At 46.0% G+C, this 19,810-nt stretch overlaps 1 long non-coding RNA gene across 1 annotated transcript in view; it reads right to left on the bottom strand.

Moving 5' to 3' along the window:
- Positions 1 to 2,007, bottom strand: part of LOC116599335 — a 41,419-nt gene extending 39,412 nt beyond the window's left edge. Inside the window, exon 1 of the long non-coding RNA XR_004289317.1 lies at positions 1,495 to 2,007. This is a non-coding gene — a long non-coding RNA (uncharacterized LOC116599335). The remainder of the gene's footprint in view (positions 1 to 1,494) is intronic.
- Between the last annotated feature and the right edge of the window lie 17,803 nt (positions 2,008 to 19,810).

Genomic DNA, 19,810 nt, shown 5'->3' with positions numbered 1-19,810 from the left:
GTTGGAAAAATGGTGCTAATCGATTTGTTTGATGCAGTGTTGCTACAAACCTTCTATTTGTAAAAACAATAACAAACAAAAACAAAAAAAAATGCAGTATCTGTAAAGGGAAATAAAGCAAGGGGAAATAAAACAAGGTTTGCCTTTATGCCTCAATAATGTTGATCTTGAATCATCAAAATTGATTACATAAATTGAACTGAAAGTCCAGGGCCTTCTTCTCAATCTCACTGGAGTCTACATTCTTTTAGAGCAAGAAATTATATTTATCAAGCTTATAAGTGGCACATAGTTTGAGAGTTTCTTTTATTTATTCACCCAACAAATATTCTTTAAGCACCTGCTATATGCTAGACTAAATTAGGGCTATAATAGTGGAGAAAAAATGAAGTCTCTATTCTTAGAGCATTACAGTCCTCGGGTCCGGCAGACACTAATCGAATAAGTGGAATGTGCAATTTCAGTCTGATGGAAGCCTTACAGCTCTGTGAGACCACAGAAAAAGGAAGATGGCCGAGTCTAAAAGGGCCACCATCCAGTTGAGAGCTTAAAGACAAGTAGGTAGGACTTATCTAGTTGAGGGATGCCTTTTGCATTATGAAGTCCCAGGGTGGGAGAGGAAAGCATTTTGAAGGAACTAAGTAAGGGAAGATCCGTGGCAGAAGTCCTGAGAACAACGGACAGAGGGAAGCACGAGCTGAAGCATGAAAGGCAGGGATCCAGGTCAAAGCCATGTCCTGGAAGCAACGCAAGGAAGTCAGACCAGTGCCTCGAGGCGATGATGAGGTCAGACCAGTGCCTCGAGATCCCGGCATTGTTACAACAGTCCCCCAAACAGGACTGGCTACTTATACCTGGGTGATAGCAGTAGGGAGGCAGAGATGTGGTAACAGGAGGTAAATTGACCGTTCTTGATGAAGGATTGGAGATGCGGGTGGAGGAGAAGGAGGGGTTCAGGATGACAACCAGGCTTCTGCCTTGGTTACCTATGCGAGTAGAAACATTCTTCACTGAGGCAACAAGACATAGGGTGAAGAAGCAGATCGGGGGTCGGAGGAGGAGATGAGAGGCACACCTAGTCTCAAACACCTGAAGGACCCTAATCTGTGAAAATCCTGACATTTGGAAGCTCTGGGCTGGAGCCGGGGTGAACCAGCCATCAGGGCAGGACAAACCCTCCTGACCTTTGGGAAGACGGGATCACGTGAGTGGCGGTGTGAGGGCCCAAGAGCAGGGGCCCAGGACAGAGCCCAGAAGCAAACCAACAATCGAGGCCCAGCCAGAGAACACAGGTGCCACAAAGAACAATGACATGCAGGGCTTGACAGGTGGGAAAAAAGCAGAAAAATATTATACCTTAGAAGCCAAGGAGAGGTAGAGAGCACCTGAAGGAGGGAGCAGTTGGGGATTGCATCACTTCTAACTCAAGGTTCCAGACCCGTGCATAAGGCCAGTGGAGGGTGGCGATAAGAATGTCTATGACGGAGCACTTACTGTACATTCTAGACGCCGTTCTAAGTACTTCACCCGTGAATCATCCAATCTGATGTTCCAACAGCAGCAGTGGGGAGGAGAGGGGAAGCTCTGCTCTAGATCACCCTGCCAAAGCCAGAACTAACTCAAGACACCTGACTCCCATTCCAGTGCTCCTTCCCCTATTGCCTTTCTGCTGGCCCAGTCTGCCAAGTCATCGATTTCTCCAAAACTGCCCCTCGGGCTCGGGGACCCAAATAGTCTTCACCATGGAATGTGGTATACTCCAATCATTTCAGACTTTGGACCTCTAGGTCACCCTCCTGGCCCACTCTGAAGCCAGCTGACTCTCAGGCAGGAGGAGGAGGTAGCTGCCAAGCAGGACTCCAGGGAAAGAGCATATATTCCTGCAGCTGCCCCTGACACCGCCCCCCCTTTATTATTTCTCGATTATTCCACAGTTGGCCGCAGGACTTCTGCAGGAGTGATTATCCCTGCAACTTGTGGAGGGCTGGATGAGGGGAGCGTGTGTAGCTTAGCCCCCTGCCGTTCTCCCCTCTCCCTTGCCAGCCCATCCCTCAGGTTGGCACAGCGCGCTCTTTCCTTCCCTGGCCTTATATAGTCATGCGGTTTCACAAGTACCAACCGAGGCAGACTGTGTGCCAGCACCTCTAACCACTCTGCTGCCAAGGCGATGCCTGAGAGGAGCTGCAAACTCCGCGCCGGAGCCAGACACCAAATATATCCATTTTCTGCTTCTCCAGCAAGGCACCCAAGACGGCCTCCAGAGCCCTGGGTCCCTTCCCACCCGTGCCACAGGCTCTCCGCAGATGCGTTCCAGGAGCCCAGGATGCCAGAGTGCGTGGGCCTCAGTGCCTAGGACTGGGGGAGTGGCGGGGTGGGGGTGCGGTACTGGGCTGGCTGTGCTTGGTGCACGTGGGTGCGAGCAGGTGCTAACCACCGCCCTTTCTCTCTGGGGCCACGCGCAAGGCTGCAGCTCTTTGTGTCTGCGTCTCTCCGCTCCCTGTCTGCGCTAGACTGGGTGGGGTGGGGGAAGCCGGAAGCAAGCGGCAAATCAACGTCTGGGTCTTGAAAAATGCCTAGAAGGGTGGACATTTTCATTAGAAACCCTTGCACATTTGGAGAGAACAAGCCTGCGAGCTCAGAGGCCTTCCCCTTCCCAGCCCCCCTCCTCCGTTGCCCCCCCTCCACGCCCCATTCCCTATGGCCTCACCTCCCCCCTCCTGATTTCTCTCCCAACCTCCTTCCTCCCTGGTCATCTGGATCTCGTTGTTCTTGCGTTTTCCCAGCCGCCTGTCTGCATTTATAGCCCCGCACGTGCACAGACACACACGTGCTCACAGCACTCCCACCCCGAGCCTCTTACCGCGACAACCCCACACCTTTTGCAGATTCATAAGGCAGTTCCTTCCCTGGCTCCAAGACTCCCTTAACAGAATGAGCCCTTTATTCCAAAGTCGCAATAGAAAGAGCCTTGGGTCTAGTTAACTGTAGCAAGAAAAGTCACCAGGAAGGGCTGTATTTTGGTACGGGAGAGTGGGTGGGCAGCTTCTGCAGTCTGGGATATTTTAGTCATTTCCCAAAGAATATACTATATGAACAATCTATTTCTCCACTCCAAGGGCTTCCCTGCAAGAGGACTGTTACAAGGCATGACAACGAATGAAATGTTTTCCCCTCACTTCACCCGAAGTCCTCTCACTATATTTAATTACTGTTCATTTTATATTTTACATAGGAGCCTGTGTGCTGGGGGGGGAGGGGGACGGGGAGGGGGAACAAACATGGGCACAAATCTAGGACATTGTCACTTTAAGAAGCTAGACTAAAACACCTTAAATGAACTCTGTAGCAGACAGATGAAAAAAAAAAAAAAGAAGAAGAAGAAGAAGAAAGAAAGAAAGAAAAGAAAAAGAAAAGAAAGAAAGAAAAAGAAAGGCCCTTCTCTGGCCCTTGCTGCTTTTGCCATTATTCATGATGTAATTTTTCAGGTGTTAGTTTGGCAGAGAAAGATTGGAACAGGGCTTGTTGCTAGGACATGAATGGAGAAGAGGAATCCCATTGGTTCTCTGGGACTTCACAGGAGCCAATGGGAATGAAGGGGATGGAGGGTTGGAGGGGGGAGCCACCCAAAAAAAAAAAAAAAAGAAAAGAAAAAAAAAAAGACTCTGGCTGGACTATTATGGTGTTGGCTATGTTCAAGTAAAGAGGGGTACTGTAAATTTATGGGAGTTTTTTTGGTCTATTTTTTTTAAGTTGTAGGTGGGTAGTGTTGTCCGATGGACTAGTGCTGAAGAATGAGCAATTAACAGGCAGCTTTGTTCACACTGTCCTGGGTTTCACTAATAGCTCACTGTCACCGGCAGTCTGGAGCAGTATGCAAACGAGGCTGGGCATATTTCACACCCTCACCCTGCTGCCACACACCGTTCCGGGAACATAATTATGTTCGAGCTGCAGGGTGGGGGAGGCATTGATTCCTCCTCCAGCCCTGATCACAATTAGGTGAACCCCAAACAACCTTTTGCAATGTAAGTGAAACGGCTCTGTGTGCGTAAACCAGGGGCTCAGCCTGTTCCCAGCCCAAGGCATCGGAGCAGCCTCCCAGCACACTGCCCTGGCATCTCAGTAGGTCATGGCAAGACCCGGCCCAACAAAACCTCCGGTTCTGATAACAACCATGTGTGAGCTCAGTGCGGCAAAGAATGTCACCCCCAGGTTTCCAGACCGGGGCTATAAAACGTTCACCCACTTAAGCCGTTTGAGCCTCAGCCTCCGGGCTAGGAAACTAAGCAGTTTTGTGTGCCAGTCATGCTCAGCTGCTTGATTCTAGAAAGTTCCTTGCAAACTTAGGCTGGAAGGGAAGCTTTGATCCCTGCAGGGTCCCCTCTTTCCCTCCACTGACTGTGTACACTTGACAATCATCCACCTCCCTTGCCATGTTCCATTGTCTGGGTTCCGGCTGTAACCCACACCTTTTCATTAATAAATGTGCAGGGTTTGGGAGGGGTGACTTGAAACACACATGCAATAAATTGACTTCTTATTGGGTTATAGACCTGGCCAGTTTATTTACACCCTGAAGGGGGCTCACCCTCTGCCAGATTCCTACTTCAGAGATTCTGTGGCTGGAATCCAGCAACATAAAAGGATTTCTTCTTGTAATCCGGGCACTTCCTAAGACCACAGGCAGTTTCAACCAATTAACATCTCTGACTGCAGTAGAAGATTTTAGGAGACTCAGAAGGACCGAGAGGTTTTCGACCACAAGACTTTATTGGATCCATGGCAAGAATTGATCTGATGATCAATTTCTTTCTTAGAGATTTCTGTGACTTCTGAGATTGTTGAAGATTTGGGGGGACAGAGGGTGGGGCATGGATAGAACATGGGAGGAGATAAAAAAGGAGTTGTTGTGTTGTTGTTGTTTTTAACCACTCTTTCTTTTTCTTTCAGCCAAACAGATGCCAGGCTCCATTCACGTCCACCCCTTAGCACTGATAGAAAACACCTCCAAGTGCAGACCCTAATTGCACCCTTCAGGTGACAGGTAGCATGTGCATGCTGAATTCAGTTCAAAGCCAGAGTCGGGGTTGAGTAAATCTGATTTCAGACAGTCAGCATTTCAGAATAAAAGTATTCAACCTTGAGCCCCGAACGGGAGGCCTCCTTGCAGCCTTTTCCCAGGAATCCTGAGAGATGTACTTCAGACAAGATCTCCACTCAAACCTCACTTTGTTCTGAGTTCTCATAAAACCTCAGACTGCTTACAAAGCTGCCCCGCCTGAACTAAGCAGAGGCTCCAGAGACTAGCGCCAGGGAGTGGAGAGAGCATGGTAATGATGTCGCAGGCAGCCAGCCCACACTGGGGACTGGCCGCTAACGGGGACAGACTGGTCCCGGGAAAGACGAAGGGAAGTTACATGGGGACTTCTCTCCCTCTATCTTAATATATGCACCAATTAGGGGCTCTTTTACATATATTGTGGAAATGGATAAAAATCATAAGCTGTGCTTTTCATGAGGAAAATAGAGAGAGAGAAAGAGAGAGACAGAGAGAGAATGATGGGTTCAATGGAACAATCAATATTACAGTTCTGTCATTGAAGCAATACGGATTGTATTCAAGGCCAGACTCTAAATTTCAACCTCTAAATATGCAACTTATGTATTATTAACTCTGTATAAAAGCACTGTCCCTCCTTGGTGCAGAGATCTAACAAGGCCCCCAAAGTTAAGTGACCTGCTTAGTGACACCCAGTCAGCCTCGGTCGGGAGCCAAGAGGGGACAGCCCCCACTCTGGTCCCGAAAGGACTCTCTCCACCCACAAACAAACTTCAGAAGTGAGCATATTTTCATTGCCACTGCGTGAACTATAGCTAATTATGTTTTCCTGCAAGGGAAGCAAATTATATTGATTGTACAATAAAAGCTATTGTCATTCCCAGTGTATTCATCATGACTCAGAAAGATGCAAAAATATTGACTCAACTCTAAATAGCATTTTACTTTTGTCTCCAGACAGCAGTTTTTAAGGCGCAGAATGACCAGAGCTAGTTTGGTTAACGGGTCAGGCAGGGAGACGGACGAAAGAGACAGGAGCTTGGGAGATAGCCTCCCCTACCATTTGAGAACAACAGAGCACTATGAGGGGAGAAGACGCACATCTGAGACCTCACAAAAGGGTTAACCTGTGTGCTTCCACGTATGATTTTTAAAATTTCTTAAAACTCCCAATTGTACCTACAGTAACAAGAAAACAAGGAAGCCCACTGACATCTCTGTAAAGAAGGTGATTAATTAAAGTAATTAGGCTTCACTGAATTATTAAAATACGGAGGCTTCTGCAGGGACGATCAAAAAAGGCAGAACATTTTTGCAGTTCAAAAATTAAAGCCATATTCCGGTTCATTAGTTGAGACGGGAACTCACACGTTTTTGCCTCCAATCTTATTCACAGATGCGTAAGTGTCTAATATTTCACACCTCTGTAATGGCTCTTTTAAAAATTAAAAAAAAAAAAAAGAAAGAAAGAAAGAAAGAAAGAAAAAGGAAAAAAAAAAACAACAACAACCTGACTTCAATTATTTTATTTCTTGTCGTGCAGAGATCTTTTGGAAGAATGACAAGGAGCCTTTCAGGTTGACTTTGAAAATGCCCCCAGGCTTTGAAATGCCAGGTGTGTTGGGGCCTGTGACTGGAGTCAGACTGGGGACAGCGAAGGGCAAAGAGGCTGCTCTTGACACATTCTGCCGCTGTGTCTTCAAAGCCGTCGGTCTCTCTTCCTTCCTACTAAAGGGAACTCCTTGGCCTGACTTTAAAATCTCTCCCCATTGATCCCCGCCCCAGGAAACCTACCCGGAGCCTTCAGTTTGTCCTTCTCCCGCATCTCCGGTCAGCTGTCCCCAAGACTGGAATGGCCTTCATGCCTCTCCAATGGACCCCAGCCCCCTCACCTCTCAGAACTCTGCTTCGGGTCCCTTCTCTGCCAAGCCTTCCACCTTCTTCTCCCCAAGCCCTACACGGGGCCCCAGGACAAGTTTGTGATTTATTTCATCAAAACCTGATTACATCACCTCCCCACTTGAAATCCTTCAACTGCCACTTCCGCCTCTACTCTCCTGTGTTCATTGCCCTCTGGAATCTGGCCCTGGCTTGTTTCTCCACCCAGGGGTCCACGGTCCCCACTCTGGAGCCACACAGCCCAGCTGAGCCCCTCTGCCATACACGCTGCGGCTTTGGCCAATTACTTCCCTTCTCTGAGCCTCACTTGCGGCCCAGGATTGTCGAGATGATTGCAAGGGTGGTTGTATGAGAAGCACTTAGGTTTGCGCCTGACTTATACTTGGGGCTCTAGTAAGTGTTTCTTATTAACATTGTCATTAATATTCTTTTTCCTCATCACAGATCCTGCCCTCCAGCAAACTCCTCCAACTCTGCTTCGCTTTTCCAAGAAACACCCATTGTTCATGAAGTCTAGTAAACCTACCAGTCCCCCGGGCACCATGCTAATGCCATGTCCTCCAAAATCCTGTCCTGGTTTCAGCCTGAAAAGCTATCCAGTCCTTAAATTTTGTCAGCATTTCACCTACACCTTCCTGGTGCTGCGGGGTACCGTCTGTTTCCTATCACGGTTCTGCTCAGGGATTGGGGGTAGGGGCTGTATCTACATTCTACAACACTCCCCACTTACAACAGAAGCTGCTAGTGTCCATCAAATATTCCATGTGTCCTCTATTTTCCAAATTCCCTTGCAAGACCTTAGGGTCATATGACTAGTTTGGGTCAACAAATTATAAGCAGGAGTGGCAGCTGTCACTTCTGGGCCAAGGGATAAAAGCCAGTGTGCTTACCCATCCTTCTCTTCCTTCCTGGAACTCTCACTGGTCACATGTCCCCAGAAGGTACAACTACAGAATAGAAAGTTTCCATCAGGGGCCCCTGAACGCCTATGTGGGACAGACAACTCCCGGCCACCCTTGTTGGATGTGTTACCTGAGCAAGAAATAAACCTGTGTCCTGTTAAAGCTCTGGCATTTCGGGACTGCTCTCACTTGAGGACAGTCTAGCTGATCCTGACTGCTACACCACCACCCCCCTCCTTTTCAACCCTCGATGCAGGAGACTTCGTACCTAGGAGATATTCAATATTCAAATGCTGCATGAACAATATACAGAATTCTTCTCTTTTATAAACATGTCTCACAGTTGCATATTGTTCAATCCAACTTCAAGCCTTGTATTTTGACTCCTTACCTCGAATGCATGCTTTTTGTGGGTTGTCTCTGTCGGCCAGAGACCTGGCAGGACACTCGGCCTGTGCTTAGGAAGACCTGGTGGTCAATGAAGGGTCAGCCTCAGTTTACCAGGTCACCAGAAGGCACGTCATCAGAGACCACAGTTTGGCAGTACGAGCTCCAAGGATGGTTGGTTGCTCGGCAGGTCCTTCTGACTCTGTGACTGGCCGGGCCCCAGGGAGATGATGGCTGAGCGGTGCGGCGGCTGTCCCAGCTGTGGAGACACAGGACCAAAGAGATGAGCTCAAGCTGGTTTCAGTGTTTTTTAACCCATATCTCATTAGTCAAACTTTTGTTAGGGCTTTTGCTAAGTGGGTTTATAATATAAGCATTCTGTTTCTAAACATGAACATATAATGACTATGTTTCTGTAAAAAATGGACCCCTTTTTCCCTCCTTTGCCCACTCTTGAGTATTCTGATGTGTACCAGATGGATAGACACCTAGCTGGGCCCCCCATCATTTTCTGCTACCTTCAACCTGGAAGGATAAACCAGAAAGCACATGGGAGTCCTCCCCCTCTCCAAGAACCTGTGGTGGGAAACTGAGGAGCCAGGTTCAAGTCCCAGATCCACTTCCTGGGCAACTCCTCATTTCTATGTCTCAGTCGCCATTTGCAAAAAGGGGAGGAAAAAAGACTCCTCTCTCTTTCCTTCCCCCTTCGATAGGAAGAGATGAAATGGGAAAATGCATTTTCTTTCTGGCTTCTTAATAAGGACTCCTGTTCTCCAGCACATTCACACAAATGTGCTGGGGGGAAAAAAAAATCTACCTTTCCGAGCTGTCACACGTATCTAGATAGAGTCTACGTTCTTGCTGCAACACTCTAGGCATCATGCTTCCTCCTTCACTGTCAGGGTCACGGAAGGTTTTCACACATAGGGAAAGGTTAGCACACCCAAAGCACAGAAGCAGCTCAGTTCTGAAGAATAAGGGTAAACTTTGGGGCTTGATTGACTGGAGTTTAGGAAAAAGCTTTAGTTAAAGGGAAGGAAATTGGGTCAACTCAGCTGGGGGAAGCTCTCCACTCTGGGGTCACACCATAAAACCAAGATGCCATAAACTCATTAGCTATTTCTGCCACTTGAGAAAGGGGGGATAAAAGGAAGCTGAACTTCTTTAGAGAGAGGATAGCTCACGAACAGACATCCTTGGGCTGAGATAAGCTATCCAGGATCCTGTACAGTGTCCAGTATTCAGGTCATTACCCTCATCCCAACTCGGAGAGACCATGTATGGTAGATTATGGCACCAGTCCCAAGCATCTCTCAGCTGCCCTCTTCATTGTTTTTATCCTGTGCCAGGTACTCTCAGCACCTCTAACTGTCCATGTGTCCCATGGGACATTGCCCCTGCGTGGACAAAGCTTGCCGAGAGCTTCCAGAACCTCAAGGATGCAGGTTGCTCTGAACCCCTCCACGGGCAGGTTCAGGACATCTCAGAGCAGAAGTGCTGGCTGAAGGCAACCGAAAGAACTCTCAGCCAGGAAAGATGGGTTCATCGGGTCACTGCTTAAAATGCAGTGGGGAAGCAAAGCTGGTCTCTCAAGCCAGGTGGGAGCCAAGGCTGGTAATTAAGAGGTAAGTGACACTGGAGCCAGTGGGCTGGGAATTAGCGAAGCAGATGGTGGAGGTGGAAGTGCAGTTGCTTTCCCAGCCAAGTGCCCTTGTGCACAAATGACATTGTTGGTTAAGTGTCCTACCAAGTCTCCAGCTCTCCATGCCAGTGTCCTCCCTCCTGCAGTAGAGACGTGGCATACCATACCCACTCCTACCGGTCCGCCAAGCCTGTGAGACACAGCAACACACTCAGCCCTTGAGTTTATTCTACTGCATGGCCTTTGAAATGTTGGGTTTTTTTTTTTCCATTCATCCCATAATGAGCCAGTGCCACAGATGTGCCCAGCTCTGTGCTCTACCCTGCTGATTCTAAAATAATTAAGACATGATCACTGCACTCAAGAAGTTAGTCTAGTCAGAGGGACAGACAAATAAATAAGTACCTTAAGGTGAGAGTTTCTGAGAAAGAAACTTCTCTGAACACCATCTGCATGGATGTCTAATAGATATCTCAAGCCCACTCCCTATCCATCTATTAATCTCCCTCCCCAAACCATCACTCCCCAGGTATATAGCAGGACACCCACCCAAATGCTCAAATAGAAAACCCAACAGTGCTTTTGCTTCTGTCCCTCTTCTCCTGTTCTACATCCAGTCCCTCAATAAATCCAGAATCATATCCAGAATGTGCTTCTTGCCACCTCTTCTACTCTTTCGCAGCGGTTGCGGACCCCACCCCCAGGATATGCACATGTACAACCTTTTCCCACATAATTCCAGAAGCTTCACAGGGAGAGGCAGTTGTCAATAAATTTCAGGTTAAGAACCCAGGTCATTGGCTGTTATAAGTGAGTGTTTTTTTTTATCTGTTTAACAGTGTTAGATGTTAAGCTACTTAGGGACAGGAATCCTTCATGTGATTATCTCAGTAGGACACCTGGCACAGTGCCTCATACTGCTAATCCCTTTATTAAATCTTTCTGACTATAATATAGAGGACAAAATAAACCATTCATCCAATAAATATTTATTGAATACATACCATGTGCAGTGCCCTGTGCTGGTTGTCATGGGAATACAAAGATTTAGATAAAACATACAGAGAAAGTGAGTTAATAGCACAGTGAAGGAGTCGGACAGAAAAGCGAAGCCTGTTGGAGCTTTAGTGTCCGGCATCAGCAAGATGCTAAGGTGAAATAGGGCAAGATAGGTTTCCCGAAAAGTAAGGCCACCCAAACTGCTTAGAGCAAAGGGGTTGTCCAGGAGCAATCTGTGGGGTCATGGTTGAAAAGTGGTGAAAAGTGGTGGAAACAATGCTCAAGCAATACCTTTATATGGCTAAGTTAGCAGGAAGAATAATTTGGCAATCTTCAAAAACCTATTAAATCATTGAAGGGTGCCAGACAGCCTCATTTATTGCCACATTTTTATGTTGGAAGAAGTAATATGGGTTAGGTCAAACCACTTAGAGAGTGCTGGGCATTGGTGAACCTATGTGGGGCACTGGAGCAGTGGGGTACTCCAGAAGGCACTGGATGTTAGGGTATATGTAGGGGATACTAGGCATTGGGGTATTTATGGAGGGTACTGAAGCATTAGGGTACTTACAGAGGACACTGAGGCCTCAGGGTCCTGACAGAAGACACTGGGACACTGAGTTTTTAGTCATGTCCTTTGTGGAAGTGTTTCACAGATGTGTGTCATGGCCTTCTAGCTGACTCTAAGCTCTTTGAGGGCAACAATAATCATAATGACTATCATTGGTGAAGTAGTTAAGAGCTCAGAAAACACCTTAACATCATTATCTTACTTAATCCTTAAAACTTCCCACTTCAGGAGTTGTTATTCTTTCTACAAACATCAAGTAAGTGAGGCAATCAGTATTTGAGGGTGGAGCTGTGCCCCTTATGACCAGCAATGAGTGCCGTGCTTAGACACCCAGAAGATATTTAACAAATGCAACCCGAATCGGTGGGTGAATCCACGGCAGAATTAGTAGTGGGAAGAAGGGGCTCTTGGGAAGCTTATTCATTACAACGCAAAGCACAGAAACTTTTAGTGTCACCGTAACTCAAGAAAAAGCCCCTGCAGGGAGGACCAAGATGGTGGAGGAATAGAAGACCTAGATTTTGTGTGGTCCCAGGAGTTCAGCTAGATAGTTATCAAACCATTCTGAACACCTACAAACCCAACAAGAGATCAAAGAAAAGAAGAGAAGCAATTCTAGGAACAGAAAAGCGACCACTTTCAGAAAGGTAGGATGTGTGGAGAAGTGAATCCAAAGCAACGGGAAGATAGACTGTAGGGGGTGGGGAGGGGCCAGTTCCTGGCAAGTGGTAGAGCCACAGAGCATAAAATTGGAACTTTTAGAACTCTGCCCCTATGAAGGATGTCACTCCAGGAGCTAAGTGGGGGTAGAGCCCTCCCGGGGACTGTGTGGTCTCAGGACCCACAGGGTCACAGAAAGACCAGGGTTGTCTGAGTGCAGCAGAGCTCACAGGTATTGGAGCAGGGAAGCCAGCTACAGAGACAGAGCCAAGGAGGGGCTCTCAGCTCGGGGTTACCTTAAACTGTGATCAGGGGCACAGTCTGACCACAGCTCTTTGAGCAGGGACTCCACAAGTGGCAGATCCCGCGAGACTCACTTTCCTCCCCGGGGAGGAGGGGCACTAGAGTGCATGGCAGGAATCTGCTGGGTTTGGAGACTCCAAATGGGGCCGTGCGCCAGAGATAGAAATGCTCTGTCACAGGCTGGGTGAGCTCGGAGTGCGGCCAGAGACCAGGGAGACGGGAGAGATTGACTGTTTTTCTCCGAGGGTGCACTGAGGAGTGGGGCTCCAAGCTCTCGGCTTCTCCGGGCGGAGACTGAGAGGCCGCCATCTTCATTCCCGTCCTCCAAAGCTCTACGGAAAGCGTTCAGGGAACAAAAGCTCCCGAGAGCGAACCCGAACGTAATTCCACCTTGGGCAAAGACATTTGAGAATCACTGCAACAGGCCCCTCTCCCAGAAGATCAACAAGAACATCCAGCCAAGACCAAGTGTACTGATCAATGAGAACTGCCAAACTGCAGATCTAGGGAAAAGCAACACATAGAATTCATGGCTTTTTCCCCATGATTCTTTAGTCTTTCAAAGTTAATTTTTTTAAACTTTTTTTCCCTATTCTATTTTTAAATTTTTCCTCTTTCCTAAATTAACCATTTTTAAACTATTTTATCTTATTAATAACTTTTTAAAAAATCTTTTTAACTTTTCATCATTATAGTCATATTCTATCCCTTCAATTATATTTAAACTTATTTTTGAATACTTATAAATTTTTCTTTCTTTAAAATTTTGGGATACAGTTTCTTCTAACAAATCAAAATATACCCTAAATCTAGCACACAGCTGTGTTCTAGTCTCCAGCCTGATCATGAACCAGCAAATTACACAATCTGGAAGAAAAGAAGCATTCTTAGAGATGTGTATACTATCAGAACTGAACAAGGAAGAAACAGAAAACCTGAACAGACCCATAACCAGTAAGAAGATTGAAGCAGTCAGCAAAAATCTCCCAACATACTAGAGCCCAGGGCCAGATGGCTTCCCAGGGGAATTCTACCAAATATTTAAAGAAGAATTAATACCTATTCTCCTGAAACTGTCCCAAAAAATACAAATAGAAGAAAAACTTCCAAACTCATTTTATGAGGCCAGCATCATGTTGACCCCAAAACCAGACAAAGATACCACCTACAAGTAGAATTACAGACCAATATCCCTGATGAACATGGATGCAAAAATTCTCAGCAAAATACTAACCAATAGGATACAATAGTACATTAAGAGGATTATTCACCACAACCAAATGGGATTTATTCCTGGGCTACAAATCAACATCCACAAATCAATCAATGTGATACAATACATTAATACAAGAAAGAACAAGAACCATATGATACTCTCAAGACACGCTGAAAAAGCTGAAAAAGCATTTGACATTCTTTTTCATGTACAGCATGCTTTTTCATGTACAGCACGTTTTCTTGATCAAAACTCTCCACAGTGTAGGGATAGAGGGTACATACCCCAATATTATCAAAGTCATCTATGAAAAACCCACAGCGAACATCATTCTCATAGGGAAAAACTGAGAGGTTTTCCCCCAAGGTCAGGAACATGGCAGGGATGTCCATTATCACCACTGCTATTCAACACAGTACTAGAAGTCCTAGCCTCAGCAAACAGACAACAAAAAGAAGTAAAAGGCATCTGAATCAGCAAAGAAGTCAAACTCTCACTCTTTGCAGATGATAAAGTACTTTATGTGGAAAACCCCAAAGACTCCACTCCAGAAATGCTAGAACTCATACAGAAATTCAGTAAAGTGTCAGGATATAAAATCAATGCACAGAAACCAGTTGCATTTCTATACACCAACAGCAAGGCAGAAGAAAGAGAAAGAGTCGATCCCATTTATAATTGCACCCAAAAGTTAAGATACCTAGAAATAAACCTAACCAAAGAGACAAAGAATCTGTACTCAGAAAACCATAAAGTACTCATGAAAGAAATTGAGGAAGACACAAAGAAATGGAAAAATGGGGACGCCTGGGTGGCTCAGTTGGTTGGACGACTGCCTTCGGCTCAGGTCATGATCCCGGAGTCCCGGGATCGAGTCCCACATCGGGCTCCCAGCTACATGGGGAGTCTGCTTCTCCCTCTGACCTTCTCCTCGCTCATGCTCTCTCTCACTCTCTCTCTCTCTCAAATAAATAAATAAATAAAATCTTTAAAAAAAAAAAGAAATGGAAAAATGTTTCATGCTTTGGAAAAACAAATATTGTGGAAATATGTCTATGCTACCTAAAGCAATCTACACATTTAATGCAATCCCTATCAAAATACCATCAATTTTTTTCAAAGAAATTGAACAAATAATCCTAAAATTTGTATAGAACCAGAAAAGACTCTGAATAGCCAGAGGAATGTTGAAAAAGAAAACCAAAGTTGGCAGCATCACAATTCTGGACTTCAAGTTCTATTACAAAGCTGAAATCATCAAGACAGTATGGTACTGGCACAAAATGGACACACAGAGAAGTAGAACAGAATACAGATCCCAGAAATGGACCCTCAACTCTATGTTCAACTAATCTTTGTCAAAGCAAGAAAGAACACCCAATAGAAAAAAGACAATCTCTTTATATATATACATATATAGAGAGAGAGAGAATGGAATACTATGCAGCCATCAAAACACCCTAAATCTTGCCATTTGCAATGACATGGATGGAACTAGAGGGTATTATGCTAAGTGAAATAAGTCAATCAGAGAAAGACAATTATCATATGACCTCTCTGATATGAGGAATTTGAGAGGCAGGGCGGGGGGCTCGTGGGGGGAAAGGAGGGGAAAAAAATGAAACAAGATAGGACCAGGGAGGGAGATAGACCCTAAGAGACTCTTAATCTCAGGAAACAAACTGCGGCTTGCTGGAGTGGAGGGGGGTAGGGATAGGGTGTCTGGGGAGGGTATGTGCTATGGTGAGTGCTGTGAATTGTGTCAGACTGATGATTCATGGACCTGTACCCCTAAAGCAAGTAATACATTATATGTTAAATAAACAAATAAATAAATAGCCCCCACAGGAAAAAGCTCTGGAAAAGTTGAGCAAAATTAACTTCAAACTTATTACTCCTGGGGCGCCTGGATGGCTGTGGGTTGAAGCCTCTGCCTTCGGCTCGGGTCGTGATCCCGGGGTCCTGGGATCGAGCCTCGCGTCGGGCTCTCTGCTCAGCGGGGAGTCTGCTTCCCCCTCTCTCTCTGCCTGCCTCTCTGCCTACTTGTGATTTCTGTCTGTTAAATAAATAAATTAAAAAAAAAAACGAAAACGAAAAAAAAACTTATTACTCCTGTTCACTGAAGGCTCCTGGTCTCTCATCAATAAAGCTTGCCAGCATTTTTTTCAGCCACTCTGAAAATCCTGCTTGTCTATTTCTCTTGTAGTGAGTGGGTCTTTTTTCAGTGCCCACAGTTCCAACTCTCCGTTCATATGGCTGTGGACCGTTGGCCCCAGAGTCGTGGGAAGAGAAATGTCCCAGAAAAATGAAAGTGGACCATTTACAGCCTTTTTATTATCAGTCCTCTGAATGGCAGGCAGAAGGATGGCTGTTTCTGAAGCTGGAGAATATAGAGATAATATTTTTAAGGGAACAGGTCTTGGGAAATTGAATTTACAACCAGACTATTCTTTTTTTCTTCTTCTTCTTAAGAGAGAGAGAGGGAGAGTGAGCACACACAAGTGGGGGCATAGGGAGGGGGAGAGGAGGAGGGGGAGAGAGAGTCTTAACCAGGCTCGACACCCAGTGCAGAGCCCAACGCAAGACTCAGTCTCACAACTCAGAGATCATGATTTGAGCTGAAATCAGAGTCAGGGCCTTAACCAACTGAACCATCCACATGGCCCTGGCCCATTCTTCTTTTGCATAACAACTTTCATTGAAGACAACTAAAACGTCATCTCTCTCCGCCTATCCATGCTCCCACCTCTGGGGATCTCCCTCCTCTACACTAATCCGTCTAACAGAATCTGTGGATGAAATCAGTTCTGTGGTCCTTCAAGACTCGGGATCAAGGTGGGATAGAGATCTAGAAAGGCTTGAGCAGAAGGATCCATGTCTAACCTTTAATACCCTGCCCTTACTGTACCTGACACAGTGTCCTGATCATGAGAGTTGTCCAACAGATAATCACTGAATCTCCCTGAATTGAAATAAGCCAAAAGAGTTCTATGGGTAGCGCTCGGGGGAGGGTGTGGCCTATGATTCTTCTGTCACAGACTTCGTCATTTGTAGGGGGAGCCTTCTTGTGCTTCTGGTTTCGGGAGGTAGACTAAAGAGATAAGAAGCTCTCTCTATCATAGGGCTGGGTCCCTGTGCCCAGTCAGGTCACCGGGCGCCCGTTCTTCATCAGTGGAATCCTGTCACCAAAGCCCCTTCAAGCTTCCCTACGTGGGATTTAATCTATTTGATTCAGCATGAAACTTTTATTTCCTACAAGAATCTCTCAAACACGGTCAGCTTGGTCCTGAATTATGGAAGTAACTAGAGACTGATCTCCTATCCTTCCGTGAGGGTGGGTGGGGACGGGGGTGGGGGGGGCGGTGCGGGAAGGAAGAGAGATAATATTTTGAAAACAGGAATCAAGGAAACACTGCCAGGACAAAACAGACAAGCCAACACAATTACCCGCCATCTGTTATGAGGACTAAGGAGAGTTATTTAGTGATCAGAACAGACCCTATGGTTCCTGGCCTGGGCTCTTCGTGGAAACTGCTTTGTGTTCGGAAGTCGGTGCCTTGACTCACTCTCTGCACACAGTTTACCAGCGTGCGAAACGGAGGCGACACGGCTGTGCCCCAGCAGATGTGATGAGAATGCGTTTGCCGTACAGACTGGACAGGAGGACTACTCTAGCAATCTTTTGATTTAATTAGCGTTTGCTGCGCCGTTGCCGGATCTGCTAGTGAAAAGGGCCACACGGAGGAGGGACGTCTGATTATTATGGTTTATGACTCAACTCCTTTCCCAAGCTCTGTGTTGATACATTTTGAAATCCCACTGCGATTTCAAAGGCAGAGTTGATCTCTTTTACATGCATCGGATAAACAGCTTCCCACTAGAGACTCTCACTGTCTTAGGGAGCCATATTTAAAACTCGCACTAATACAAATAAACAGAGAGATAAAGCTTCAATAAGGTAGACTCTCTGTGACCTATTTATGGCTGTTGATTTCTACACAAGTAGTCAATTCTCAATTATGCACCCAAATAAGGAACTAATGGGGCAGAAATCTAAATGGATGCTGACAAAAGATACCTCTCCTGTCCATCCATTCAGCCACTAATTTTTCAATAAGCATTTACTGAGCACCTACTAAGTACCAGGGAGCGTGCTAAGTCCTGGAGACCCCAAGCTGGCTCCGACAAGGTGCTTGCCCTTTAGGAACTCATGATCTAGGAGGGAAAATGAACAAAGAAAATACTCACACCACAATAAGATAAGTAATACACAACAAAATATGCAGATTTGTTCCAACGACATGGAGAAGGAATGCTCTTATCTTCTGCCCTGGTGAAGCAGCACTGACAGAAATACAACTGAGGTAGGTCGCTGGGTCACCAGGCCAGAAGCCAGGCCACTCTCTTGTAGTCCTGACCCCTGGAGCCAGGAAAGAGGCCAATATGAAGAAACCAAAGAGGGGTGGCTGGGTGGCTCAGTGGGTTAAAGCCTCTGCCTTTGGCTCAGGTCATGATCCCAGAGTCCTGGGATTGAGCCCTGCATCGGGCTCTCTGCTCATCGGGAAGCCTGCTTCCCTCTCTCCCTGCCTGCCCCTCTGCCTACTTGTGATCTCTCTCTGTCAAATAAATAAATAAAATCTTAAAAAAAAAAAAAAGAAAGAAAGAAACCAAAGAACCCTGAGAACGTGCCTGATGCCCTAGCAAGCAGAGTCCGAGGCTAGTATGGAGAACTGAGCTTCGGAGCCCAAGGATGAGCACAAGGAGCAGTGGGTTCTAGAGAAAGTGGTCGGAATTCGCTGTTGTCGTGACTGTCCATACCTGCTCCCCACAACAGGGGCAATGAGTGAGTTTCAGGAACAGGGATGGGAAAGGCCAGAGCACCTAATTCTCTCTGCAGGGGCTTGAGAAAACTTCACAGAGGGGTCATGTATGCTGGTTTTGAAGAATACACAGGAGTTTGCCTCAGAAGATTCACAAATTAGATAACCGAGTGATGGGGTTATACAGCAGACAGCTGCAGATAGAGAACAAAGTATACCTCCGTATGATCTCATTTTGAGAAGGCTAGAGTCTGAATTAGTTTCCTATGGCATTCAAGGCCACCAGTCATCAGCCATCAACCAATATTCAAATCTTAGTGCATCCCTTAACCCCCACCCCCAACCCATCTACTATCTTCCAATTACCCTGGACTATTCCCCAAACATCCTCAGGCTCACACTTTGCTTCTATTGTCCCCTCAGACTGCAAGCCCCTGCCTTGCCCTTTCCTACTGAGATGGTACACATCTTCATATACCTAACTCAATGTCCCACCTAGGAAAACAATCCTCATCACCGCCCTGGGGAAAATGAGCCATTCTTTATTCTGATCCTCCAAGATTTATTACTTATACCTCCACGGGCCACCCTTTCTGCTCTGCTTTTGATTGAACACAGTGATACACTTTGTCTTTGTGCCCTTTTTGGTAAAGAGTAAGTGCCAAGGAAACGGTAAGCTCCTAAAGGAGAAAGACACTTCCTGTCTTGCTTCCTTATTTTGAAAATGTTTTATCTAGAGAGAAAGTTAAATAACTAGCCAATAAACACCAATGCACTCCTACCTCGATTCATTCATTGCTAACATTCTGGCGCATTTGTGTTTGTTTGTTTGTTTGTTTGTTTGTTTGTTTTTTCCTGAATCATTGGGAGGTAAGTTGCAAACATGACACTCATCCTTGAATACTTGGGCATGCCTCTAATGAATGGACCTTCTCCTATAAAACCACAATATCATAATCACACCTAAGAAATTATCATCAATCCCGTATGCAGCCTACATGCAGATTTCCCACGTTGTCTCCAAAGTGTGTTTTATAGCTTTTTTCTCCTTGGATCTAGGCTCAGTCAATATCCTCACATTGTATTTAATTATAATGTTGTTTTAGTCTCTCTTTGTCTGGAAGAGTTACTCCTGAGTATGACCATTTCTTATTCATTTTTTAAAACATCATATGTACTTGAACAAAGTACATGAGTGATGGAAGAAATGGGTGGGCAGACAAATGAACTCCAGCGATGCAAGACCCCGAGGAAGTTCCTCCTAAAAAGGGACAGAATTCTACCTGGAGGGACTTATGGCAAGAGTCCTTTGTGAAATCACCAGGCCATGGGTAGGGGACTGAGTCACTGTC

The sequence above is a fragment of the Mustela erminea genome, chromosome 9 (genome assembly GCF_009829155.1).
Source record: "Mustela erminea isolate mMusErm1 chromosome 9, mMusErm1.Pri, whole genome shotgun sequence".
Classification (NCBI taxonomy): Eukaryota; Metazoa; Chordata; class Mammalia; order Carnivora; family Mustelidae; genus Mustela; species Mustela erminea.
The sequence above is the reverse complement of the archived record's forward strand: the minus strand, read 5'-3'. Positions and strand labels throughout refer to the sequence as shown.